We start from the raw sequence: 12,591 nt of genomic DNA on the forward strand, positions 1-12,591 counted from the left end.
AGTCCTACGGTAAAACGTCATTGCCCTGGCTGGGGTAATAAGCTCATAGCCTTCAGACTCTGACAGCTGTCAATGTTACCTAACAGTATTTTACTGTGGGTGGAACTAATGGCTTCCATTGTGGAGGAGTGACTCCATAGAGAAATACAATGCCTTCAGGCTTTTTCCACATTTAGTTGTTACAGCCTGAATTTAAAATGGAATACATGTAGATATTTTTTTTTTGTCACTGACCTACACACAATAACCCAGAATGTCGAAGTGGAATTGTTTTTGAAATGATTACAAAAATGATTAACTGAAATGTCTTAAGTCAATAAGTATTCAACCCCTTTGTTATGGCAAGCTTAAATAAGTTCAGGAGTAAAAATGTGCTTAACAAGTCACATAAGTAGCATGGACTCACTCTGTGTGCAATAATAGCGTTTAACATTATTTTTGAATGACTTCCTCATCTCTGTAGCCCACACATACAATTATCTGTAAGGTCCCTCTGTCGAGCAGTGAATTTCAAATGGATACAACCACAAAGACCAGGGAGGTTTTACAATGCCTCGCAAAGAAGGGCACCTATTGGTAGATAGGTAAAAAATAAAATGGCAGACATTTTATATTTCCATTTGAGAATGTGGAAGTTATTAATTACTCTTTGAATGGTATATCAATACACCCAGTCACTACAAAGATGGAGGTGTCCTTCCTAACTCAGTTGCCGGAGAGGAAGGAACCCTCTCAGGGATTTTACCATGAGGCCAATGGTGACTTTAAAACAGTTACTGAGTTTAATGGCTGTGATAGAAAACTGGGGATGTATCAACATTGTATTTGCTCCACAATCATAATGTAATTGACAGAGTAAAAAGGAAGCCTGTTCAGAATAAAAAATATTTCGAAACATGCATCCTGTTTGCAATAAAAGCACTGAAGTAAAACTGCAAAAAAATATATAATAATGAGTGTGATTTCCTGGATCGGTGAGCCAGGCACGGCTGTCCAAAATGTCTCTTCTCCTCCAAAAAGTCTTATTGGAGCTGAGCTGTGTCACAACAGATTAAGAAGGCATGCTTAGACTACAGTCTCAGGCAGCATTCTATAGAATATCGAGAGAACACAGCGCATCAGCTACTTTGTTGGTTTCCTTTTTACTGTCTTTAGCTCCTCTCTGAAAAGATTACATTTGATTTAAAAAAATATATATATATTTTTTTCACATTGCAATCTGTATTATGTAACATGTTATAATGCCACCACACAAGTAAAATTAAACTCCTTCTAAATCCGACTTGGATAATCAGTATTTTCCAAACTACAGTGCCACTGACTTGATTATTATCCATATGCATGCAGAACTGTGCAGCTGCTCTGCACGCATTTTAAGACGATGTTTTACTTTTGTGCTCCGATTCTCTGCTACATGCCCATAATGTTCATGAAAGATTCAGGGGCTACAAACCGCTAAGTGCAGAGAGGCACTTTGTGACTCACTACTGACCTTTTGTTTGGAAGCACAGGAAAACAGATTCAGGTTTATCTGACTGAAAATATACTGAACAAAAATATAAATGCAACATGTGAAGTGTTGGTCCCATGATTCATGAGCTGAAATGAAAGATCCCAGAAATGTTATTTCTCAACTTTTGCACTCATTTGTTTGCATCCCTGTTCATGGTAATTTCCCCTTTGACATGATAATCCATCCACCAGACAGGAGTGGCATATCAAGAAACGGATTAAACGGCATGATAATTACACAGGTGCACTTTGTGCTGTGGACAATAAAAGGCCACTCTAAAATGTGCAGTTTTGTCACAACACAATACCGCAATTGGCACACTGACTGCAGGAATGTCTACCTGAGCTGATGCCAGAGAATTGAATGTTAATTTCTCTACCATAAGCCATCTGAATGTCGTTTTAGAGAATTTGGCAGTATGTCCAACCGGCCTCACAACTGCAGACCACGTGTGACCAGATCAGGACCTCCACATCCCTTTTGTGGGGAATAACTCATTCTGATTGGCTGGGCCTGGCTCCCCAGTGGCTGGGCCTATGCCCTCCCAGATCCACCCATGTCTGCGTGCCTGCCCAGTCATGTGAAATCCATAGATTAGGGCCTAATGAATTTACTGAACTGTAACTCAGTAAAATTGTTGCATGTTGCGTTTTATATTTTTATTCAATACAGTTATTTTACAGTTATTATTTTGGTCCTTTAGTTGTTTCAAAGCAGCACAGACAGTTTAGTTAGACTAATCATTGGCTGACCTGATCAATTCCGCAGAGGGTTTTATATCAATACATTAAAAGGGAACAAACAGGAAAATAGTGGAGAAATGGGAGGGGCAGAGATGTTAGGAACCAGAGGCTATGGCAAAAATATGTTTTCCATGTCTGCCATAATCACAGCATCTGTGGGAATTTGATACCCTAATTGATTAGATTGAACAGTGGTGTGCTATACAATGTTTGTTTTGACCTACAGTATTTACGTTGTTGATATAACCGTTAACTCTGGCATTGTTTGCTCTTTCATATATCTGCTGATGTCAAACTGGCATTTGGAAAAGGACAACCACAGCCAGAGCTTGATCCATGGGCTGTTGATGGCTTTTTGGAATCGAGTCCTTTCAGGTCAGCAGTTTAATTCCATTAAGTTGGATGATGCAGATATAGGCTACAGGCCAGGTAGAATGATTAATGCTTTCTACAACCGGAGGAGGAACCTGTATAATCATTAGAATTGTAGAATTAGAATCATTCTATGTAAGGGGCTGTATTGGGGATAAAGGGATCAATCGGAACTGTTTTACCAGAGTAATAATACATGCGATTAGTGTTATTATAGTTATGCATGGTAATAGCGTTGTTGTTACACAGTGAGAATGGATCTTATTACAAGCCGATCTGACGGCATTATCAAGTATATGCTGCTGGTTTGGAGACTGTCCTAATTTGATAGTTGAAAAATGGGTCTGTATGCTGTAATTGCCTAAAACCTTGGCCTTGTTTCGATATGTGTTCCATAGCAGCACGGCACGATCAATCCTAACTAACTGAGCCCTTCAGTTTTTTGCCTGCCTGGCTACGTTCCAAATGGCACCCTATTCCCTTTCCTAGTGCACAAATTTTGACCAACGAGTCTGGGGGGGAACAATTAATACAATTAGGCCCTCATAAACGACTTAACTACTGCCTGGGGCCTGGAATAGACATTGTGTCTTATAGAAAATGACAAGCATTAGAGGCTATTTAAAGTATAGCTGTAATCTATGTCCATATAATACGATTGCAGCCTCAGGCTCGACTTTCTCACAGTGAAGTTAATCTATGCTGGAATACTTAGCTACCGTAGGTATTTCTCTCTTTACTATATTGACAAAGACGAGATTTAGAGAAATAAGAACTCATGAGTCATGAAATGTAGCTTGCACAGTTGAGGTTTTAGCAGAACTATATAATGTGGCCTAGTTGGTTGTCTGTTTTTAACTGATTTTTCTTCTTTGTTATCGGCTGGTGTTTTACAAGGATCCAACAAAGTACATCATGAGATTTCTCTGAATTCACGTAGAAAAATGTGCCTTTTGTCATTCTAATGTGAGGCAGCATATGGTAAGTTTTGTCCCACCAGACTCCTGATGATGTCCCCCTTTCTCTCTGTTACAACAATGGGGCACATTACCCAAGAACCCCTCTGCTCCACTGGACTGGCAGTCTGACACATTCTTAGAACAGAGTGGCTAACAACAGTTCCACTACCATAGAATTAGAATGAGTTCTATAACTTCTAAAGCCCTGCTCCGGAAGGGTTGGCCTGGTTTGCCCTTCGAGGCTCGCAAGACAAGCAGAACCAGCAGGCTCTTTTGGACAGTCTGGCTCAAGATAAAGCCAAGCTGAATAGGAGCTCAAACGGACAAAGCTCTATAGAAACAGACAGATGTCTCTGTCTTTGTTTCCAAAAAATACAGTATTAAATGGACTGTTTGTCTTTCATGCATTCCTTAAAACAATTGACTACTTAGCTATACTGTGCTATATGTGAGAGTTGGGCGGTATCCAGATTTCCATAACTTCAACTGTGCCTGCTCTATCCCAGGCTATACACTGGGGTCACTTAGAAATGTCCTTGTTTTTTAAATAAAAGCTTTTTTTTTTTTTGTCTATTTAAAATAACTTCAAATTGATCAGAAATACAGTGTAGACATTGCTAATGTTGTAAATGACTATTGTAGCTTGAAACGGCTGATATTAATAGAATATCTTCAGAGGCGTACAGAGGCTTGTTATCAAATCAAAATCAAATCAAATCAAATTTTATTTGTCACATACACATGGTTAGCAGATGTTAATGCGAGTGTAGCGAAATGCTTGTGCTTCTAGTTCCGACAATGCAGTAATAACAAGTAATCTAACTAACAATTCCAAAACTACTGTCTTGTACACAGTGTAAGGGGATAAAGAATATGTACATAAGGATATATGAATGAGTGATGGTACAGAGCAGCATAGGCAAGATACAGTAGATGGTATCGAGTACAGTATGTACAAATGAGATGAGTATGTAAACAAAGTGGCATAGTTTAAAGTGGCTAGTGATACATGTATTACATAAGGATACAGTCGATGATATAGAGTACAGTATATACGTATGCATATGAGATGAATAATGTAGGGTAAGTAACATTATATAAGGTAGCATTGTTTAAAGTGGCTAGTGATATATTTACATGATTTCCCATCAGTTCCCATTATTAAAGTGGCTGGAGTTGAGTCAGTGTCAGTGTGTTGGCAGCAGCCACTCAGTATTAGTGGTGGCTGTTTAACAGTCTGATGGCCTTGAGATAGAAGCTGTTTTTCAGTCTCTCGGTCCCAGCTTTGATGCACCTGTACTGACCTCGCCTTTTGGATGATTGCGGGGTGAACAGGCAGTGGCTCGGGTGGTTGATGTCCTTGATGATCTTTATGGCCTTCCTGTGACATCGGGTGGTGTAGGTGTCCTGGAGGGCAGGTAGTTTGCTCCCGGTGATGCGTTGTGCAGACCTCACTACCCTCTGGAGAGCCTTACGGTTGAGGGCGGTGCAGTTGCCATACCAGGCGGTGATACAGCCCGCCAGGATGCTCTCGATTGTGCATCTGTAGAAGTTTGAGTGCTTTTGGTGACAAGCCAAATTTCTTCAGCCTCCTGAGGTTGAAGAGGCACTGCTGCGCCTTCTTCACGATGCTGTCTGTGTGAGTGGACCAATTCAGTTTGTCTGTGATGTGTATGCCGAGGAACTTAAAACTTGCTACCCTCTCCACTACTGTTCCATCGATGTGGATAGGGGGGTGTTCCCTCTGCTGTTTCCTGAAGTCCACAATCATCTCCTTAGTTTTGTTGACGTTGAGTGTGAGGTTATTTTCCTGACACCACACTCCGAGGGCCCTCACCTCCTCCCTGTAGGCCGTCTCGTCGTTGTTGGTAATCAAGCCTACCACTGTTGTGTTGTCCGCAAACTTGATGATTGAGTTGGAGGCGTGCGTGGCCACGCAGTCGTGGGTGAACAGGGAGTACAGGAGAGGGCTCAGAACGCACCCTTGTGGGGCCCCAGTGTTGAGGATCAGCGGGGAGGAGATGTTGTTGCCTACCCTCACCACCTGGGGGCGGCCCGTCAGGAAGTCCAGTACCCAGTTGCACAGGGCGGGGTCGAGACCCAGGGTCTCGAGCTTGATGACGAGCTTGGAGGGTACTATGGTGTTGAATGCCGAGCTGTAGTCGATGAACAGCATTCTCACATAGGTATTCCTCTTGTCCAGATGGGTTAGTGCAGTGTGGTTGAGATTGCATCGTCTGTGGACCTATTTGGGCGGTAAGCAAATTGGAGTGGGTCTAGGGTGTCAGGTAGGGTGGAGGTGATATGGTCCTTGACTAGTCTCTCAAAGCACTTCATGATGACGGATGTGAGTGCTACGGGGCGGTAGTCGTTTAGCTCAGTTACCTTAGCTTTCTTGGGAACAGGAACAATGGTGGCCCTCTTGAAGCATGTGGGAACAGCAGACTGGTATAGGTATTGATTGAATATGTCCGTAAACACACCGGCCAGCTGGGCTGCGCATGCTCTGAGGGCGCGGCTGGGGATGCCGTCTGGGCCTGCAGCCTTGCGAGGGTTAACACGTTTAAATGTCTTACTCACCTCGGCTGCAGTGAAGGAGAGACCGCATGTTTTCGTTGCAGGCCGTGTCAGTGGCACTGTATTGTCCTCAAAGCGGGCAAAAAAGTGATTTAGTCTGCCTGGGAGCAAGACATCCTGGTCCGTGACTGGGCTGGATTTCTTCCTGTAGTCCGTGATTGACTGTAGACCCTGCCACATGCCTCTTGTGTCTGAGCCGTTGAATTGAGATTCTACTTTGTCTCTGTACTGGCGCTTAGCTTGTTTGATAGCCTTGCGGAGGGAATAGCTGCACTGTTTGTATTCGGTCATGTTACCAGACACCTTGCCCTGATTAAAAGCAGTGGTTCGCACTTTCAGTTTCACACGAATGCTGCCATCAATCCACGGTTTCTGGTTAGGGAATGTTTTAATCGTTGCTATGGGAATGACATCTTCAACGCACGTTCTAATGAACTCGCACACCGAATCAGCGTATTCGTCAATGTTGTTATCTGACGCAATACGAAACATCTCCCAGTCCACGTGATGGAAGCAGTCTTGGAGTGTGGAGTCAGCTTGGTCGGACCAGCGTTGGACAGACCTCAGCGTGGGAGCCTCTTGTTTTAGTTTCTGTCTGTAGGCAGGGATCAACAAAATGGAGTCGTGGTCAGCTTTTCCGAAAGGGGGGCGGGGCAGGGCCTTATATGCGTCGCGGAAGTTAGAGTAACAATGATCCAAGGTCTTTCCACCCCTGGTTGCGCAATCAATATGCTGATAAAATTTAGGGAGTCTTGTTTTCAGATTAGCCTTGTTAAAATCCCCAGCTACAATGAATGCAGCCTCCGGATAAATCGTTTCCAGTTTGCAGAGAGTTAAATAAAGTTCGTTCAGAGCCATCGATGTGTCTGCTCGATTATAATCGAAGAGAATTCTCTTGGTAGATAATGCGGTCTACATTTGATTGTGAGGAATTCTAAATCAGGTGAACAGAAGGATTTGAGTTCCTGTATGTTTCTTTCATCACACCATGTCACGTTGGCCATGAGGCATACGCCCCCGCCCCTCTTCTTACCAGAAAGATGTTTGTTTCTGTCAGCGCGATGCGTGGAGAAACCCGTTGGCTGCACCGCTTCGGATAGAGTCTCTCCAGTGAGCCATGTTTCAGTGAAGCAAAGGACGTTACAGTCTCTGATGTCCCTCTGGAATGCTACCCTTGCTCGGATTTCATCAACCTTGTTGTCAAGAGATTGGACATTGGCAAGAAGAATGCTAGGGAGTGGTGCACGGTGTGCCCGTCTCCGGAGTCTGACCAGAAGACCGCCTCGTTTCCCTCTCTTTCGGAGTCGTTTTTTTGAGTCGCTGCATAGGATCCACTCCGTTGTCCTGTTTGTAAGGCAGAACACAGGATCCGCGTCGCGAAAAACATATTCTTGGTCGTACTGATGGTGAGTTGACGCTGATCTTATATTCAGTAGTTCTTCTCGACTGTATGTAATGAAACCTAAGATGACCTTGGGTACTAATTTAAGAAATAACACGTAAAAAAACAAAAAACTGCATAGTTTCCTAGGAACGCGAAGCGAGGCGGCCATTTCTGTCGGCGCCGGAAGTAGACAGCAAACATCACTCCTGTGTTCCAATGGCACGTTGTGTTAGCTAATCCAAGTTTATCATTTTAAAAGGCTAATTGGTCATTAGACAACCCTTTTGCAATTTTGTTAGCACAGCTGAAAATGGTTGTTCTGATTTAAAGAATAAATAAAACTGGCCTTTTAGACTAGTTGAGTATCTGGTGCATCAGCATTTGTGGGTTCGATTACAGGCTCCAAATGGCCAGAAACAAAGAACTTTCTTCTGAAACTCTTCAGTCTAGTTTTGTTCTGAGAAATTAAGGCTAATCCTTGCGAGAAATTGCCTCTTCACTGCTGATGTTGAGACTGGTGTTTTGCAGGTACTATTTAATGAAGCTGCCAGTTGAGGACTTGAGGCATCTGTTTCTCAAACTAGACACACTAATGTAGTTGTCCTCTTGCTCAGTTGTGCACCGAGGCCTCCCACTCCTCTTTCTATTCTGGTTAGAAACAGTTTGCACTGTTCTGCGACGGGAGTAGTACACAGCATTGTACGGGATCTTCAGTTTCTTGGCAATTTCTCGTATGCAATTAATTGCCTTCATTTCTCAGAACAAGAATAGACTGACGAGTTTCAGAAGAAAGTTCTTTGTTTCTGGCCATTTTAAGCCTGTAATCAAACCCACAAATACTGACGCTCCGGATACTCAACAAGTCTAAGGAAGGCCAGTTACAACGAGCATGCAGATAAGGTTCCCTGAGACGCTTTCTGACAGTTTGTGCAGAAATTCTTCGGTTGTGCAAACTCAGTTTCATAAGCTGTCCGGGTGGCTGGTCTCAGACAATCCCGCTAGTGAAGAAGCAGGATGTTGAGGTCCTGAGCTGTCGTGGTTACATGTGGTCTGCGGTTGTGAGGCCGGTTGGACGTACTGCCAAATTCCCTACAACGACGTTGGAAGTGGCTTATGGTAGAGAAATTATCTGGCAACAGCTCAGGTGGACAATCCTGCAGTCAGCATGCCAATTGCATGCTCCCTCGACTTGAAACGGTGTGGCATTGTGTTGTGTGACAAAACCGCACATTGCAGTGGCTTTTTATTGTCCCCAGCACAAGGTGCATCTGTGTAATGATTATGCTGTTGATGGATGGGTTATTTTGGCAAAGGAGAAATGCTCACTAACAGGGATGTAAACATTCGTTAACAGAATTTGAGAGAAATGCATTTTTTGTGCGTATGGAACATTTCTGGAGTCTTTTTCAGCTCATGAAACATGGGAGCCACACTTTACATGTTGCATTTATATTTTTGTTCATAGCTTACAATTATCTGGAAAATGATCTGTCTGTGTGCAGGTCATTAATCTGCATCGATTTAAATCACAGACTAGGACTATTGTAAAACCTGGAAGTGGGTCTTGTGGTCTACAGCACAATAAGCTTCCTGCTGGGTCTCTAATGCAGTAAGGTTAAGGAAATGTATAAATAAAGACTTCATCTGTTAAGGCCACAGATACATACATACATACATTGGTCCCTTCCCTCTGTAAGTAATATTTTGAATTACAGCGTATGTGTTTTAAAAGCCCAAATACTTTAAGAACTGTACATTCATGTCTGCTTTAACCCTCTAGAGTGGTCGTCTGGTCAGTCTGTAACATTGCCTCACTACCCTGCAGACACATCAGTGCAATAAATCTTGATCTTAATGGCCTTGCAGCACAGTGACTGCCTGGTATTTAATATCTCTAGTAGTACTTCACTATCACTTTACTGACATTAAATAGACCTACTGTATATAGATGAATGCATATTTCTGTCAGACTAGAGTACACTGAAGATCATGTCAACTATATAATGTAGGTCATAGTCAGTGCCCTATGGAAGTCGGGTGAGGTTGTTCAATAGACTACTATCTCAGTCTAAATATAACTTAGCTCAGTCTTGTTAATTGCATTCCACTTTTCTGAATCAGTAGTGAACAATTGAGGGATTAGGGTGCCATTTGAGATGCAGTCCTTGTCTTCTGTTAGTTGTATATTCCTGCTGGCTGCTAAGTCTACCCATAGTTGGCAACTTATTGGCCACCAGCTGTTTAGACCCAAGGAGCTCTCCCCTTGTCTTCATATCCCCTCCTCCTATAGTTGAGGGTTATAGCCAGGCTGGTCCCAAGGAGCTAGACCCTCCCCTCTTCACATCCATCTCTTATAGGTGAGGGTCATAGCTAGCCACCCTCTTCACATCCCTCTCTATAGTCTAGTCTCCAAGGCCCAGACTACAACCAGCTGGCAGCCCCAGTGTGGTTCCAGTGATGGAGCTCTCCTTCTCCCTCTATAGTGAAGGGTCACAGCCAGGCCTCCGCTGTAATAGTGCATTAGAAGACTGCTATAATGACCTTGCTCAAGTTCCACAACTGATGTACACTTTTTCTCTCCCTCCCCCAAAACAAGTTTTACTAGATTTAAGATTGGACAATTTCAGGTGGGTGGGGGGGGGTGTTCATTATTAATTTATTTATTCAGGGAGTCACCATTGAGACCAGTGTCTCTCTTACAAAGGAGCCCTGCATAAAGAATTTCATAAAATACATTTAAAAAACGAATACAACATAACACAAGTCAAATACAGCACAACAAACATAAATGTACACAAAACAGTCAACTAAAGTGAATATAGTAATATAGAGGGAATTGTTTTTTTTTTTTTTCAGTCAGTGGAGCAGAGGGGAACAGCCTCTACTGCAGCCTGAGTCCATACTGCAGATCAAGTACCATTGCGCTAGTGCAGACTGCACTCATTCATTTCCACACATTAGTCTCGTTTTCATTTATTTTATAAGGTATTACCTTATTGGTGAGTTTAATATTGGAGTGCACTTTGTTTTATAATGTATAAGAAAAATAGGTGTTTAAGTGGTTAGATGAGTCACGGAATGTATATGCAGGAAGTAACAAAAATGTAAATGTTTTACTTGAACTTACATGACACTTCACCCTTTCTATTTGAACCTTATCCAGTGGTCTCATCTGTTTCTGTTCAAACCCCTGGGAAGATGGTGATTTCCAATGTGCAAATGTAATTTGCAGTTCTAAATTAACTTCTGAGTTGTCTTTGCATGCATCCTTCTATGCTTCTCGTTACCCACCCAAGGTGAAATGGAGGGGGGGGGTCGTCTTACTTTCACGATTCATTCAGGTATATCTGCATGTCTTTGGGTTATGATATTTGTGCGTCTAACTTTCTCACTCATTACTCACAGTATCATCTGTAATCATGGTAACATCCACATAGTGTAGAAGGGATTAGAAACACATTACATTCTTATTTTCAATAAAAGTGACTCAAATGACAAAATACATTATTTACCATTCATTTCTATTGGGCACAAAATAATAAAACGGAACAAAACAAACGGCAAATGCATCCAACAGTTTTGTGAAGCTCACAAGCTTGATCTAGTCATTGCGTGCTATGAATATGAGACAAATACTTAACTTTGTATTACTTTAATACACAAGTAAATTTATTTTGGTCCCCTAAAATGGGAGGGGGGGGGGCGCTATTAACAAAGTGGTGTAATTTCTAAATGGTTCACCTGATATGGATGAAAATACCTTCAAATTAAAATGACAGTCTGCATTTCAACTTCAGTCATTGTGTCATTTCAAACCCAAAGTGCTGGATTTGAAGTCTTCCCCAACTTTTTATTTTGTATTGCCTCTTCACTGTATAACAGGGAAAATCCATATTTATGAACAGAACACAAATATTTTTCTGATGTTTGCCATAGTACATTATATTGAAAACGTGTTTTAATGACTAGATTACTAATCTACTACCTTCCCGGAAAATCTCACCCACAATAAGTAATTGACCCTAGGACACGAAGGCCCGAACACGTGCCCACAAATTTCCCAGAAACAGTACAGTTTTGGAATTGTGCACTAGTGTTGAATCCGTAAATGTGCCTTTTTATGCAGTGGTCTGTATGCGCCAAATGAAAAAGCCCAGGATATTTGTATCTCGATAAAACAACATTCTTGTTCTTCACCATTTGCTGTCAGATATAGCTTACTCAACGTGGCTGTTCAAAATTCCACTATTAAAAACAGAAAGGCAATTAAAAAAAAGGGTGAAATAGGGCCTCCCGGGTGGCGCAGTGGTCTAGGGCACTGCCAGAGACCCTGGGTTCACGCCCAGGCTCTGTCGCAGCCGGCCGTGACCGGGAGGTCCGTGGGGCACGAAATTTGTGGGCACGTGTTCGGGCCTTCGTGTCCTATAAATCTCAGATAACGGACCACCTTTGTGTATGGACGTGTAATATGTCCGGAAACGGTTCAGTAAATCCTGAGAAAGGACCACACGCATCCACCCACTTACCAGAACCCATCTTGAAATTCCAGTGCTTGCCTTACGTCTCCGTCCATGTCCCTCCCGTAAATGGCTGTGTACTTGCTCAAGGTTGGGCGTACTTATTCGCCTCATTGAATGCTAATGCTTGCCTTGGTGGCTGTCACTGGTGTTTTGAAAACACAATTATTAAAAGACGGAATTACAATGAATTAATGAATTACTTTTAATTATTATCTTCACACCAGGATTCCTTCACCTTTTTAGAAATGTAATTCATGCACCACTATGGTTTTTCCAGCACCTCACAACATCGCTATACTAAAACAATACAAACAATACACTTCTTGAAGGATGACTTTCAGTAGAGCAAGAGAAAGTGGGTAATGGCATCTGCATTTAAGCTGAGCAGAGCCTGAAACTAAAGTAACTCCTGCCAGTACTCTGATTCTTTTGAAAACGCTTTAATCTTTTGAATTTTGAATGTTGTGCTTACCTGCTTAAATGTCTTAAAGGGGGTGGGTGTTCTACCTCATGGAGGAATATG

General features: G+C 42.4%; 1 protein-coding gene across 3 annotated transcripts in view; it reads left to right on the forward strand.

Annotated features, from left to right (window-relative positions):
- LOC110497587 (SAM and SH3 domain-containing protein 1) overlaps window positions 1–12,591 on the forward strand; it is an 89,435-nt gene that overhangs the window by 1,521 nt on the left and 75,323 nt on the right. The gene's annotated exons all lie outside the window — the stretch shown is intronic.

The sequence above is a fragment of the Oncorhynchus mykiss genome, chromosome 19 (genome assembly GCF_057628025.1).
Source record: "Oncorhynchus mykiss isolate SJ-2025 chromosome 19, ASM5762802v1, whole genome shotgun sequence".
Taxonomy (NCBI): Eukaryota; Metazoa; Chordata; class Actinopteri; order Salmoniformes; family Salmonidae; genus Oncorhynchus; species Oncorhynchus mykiss.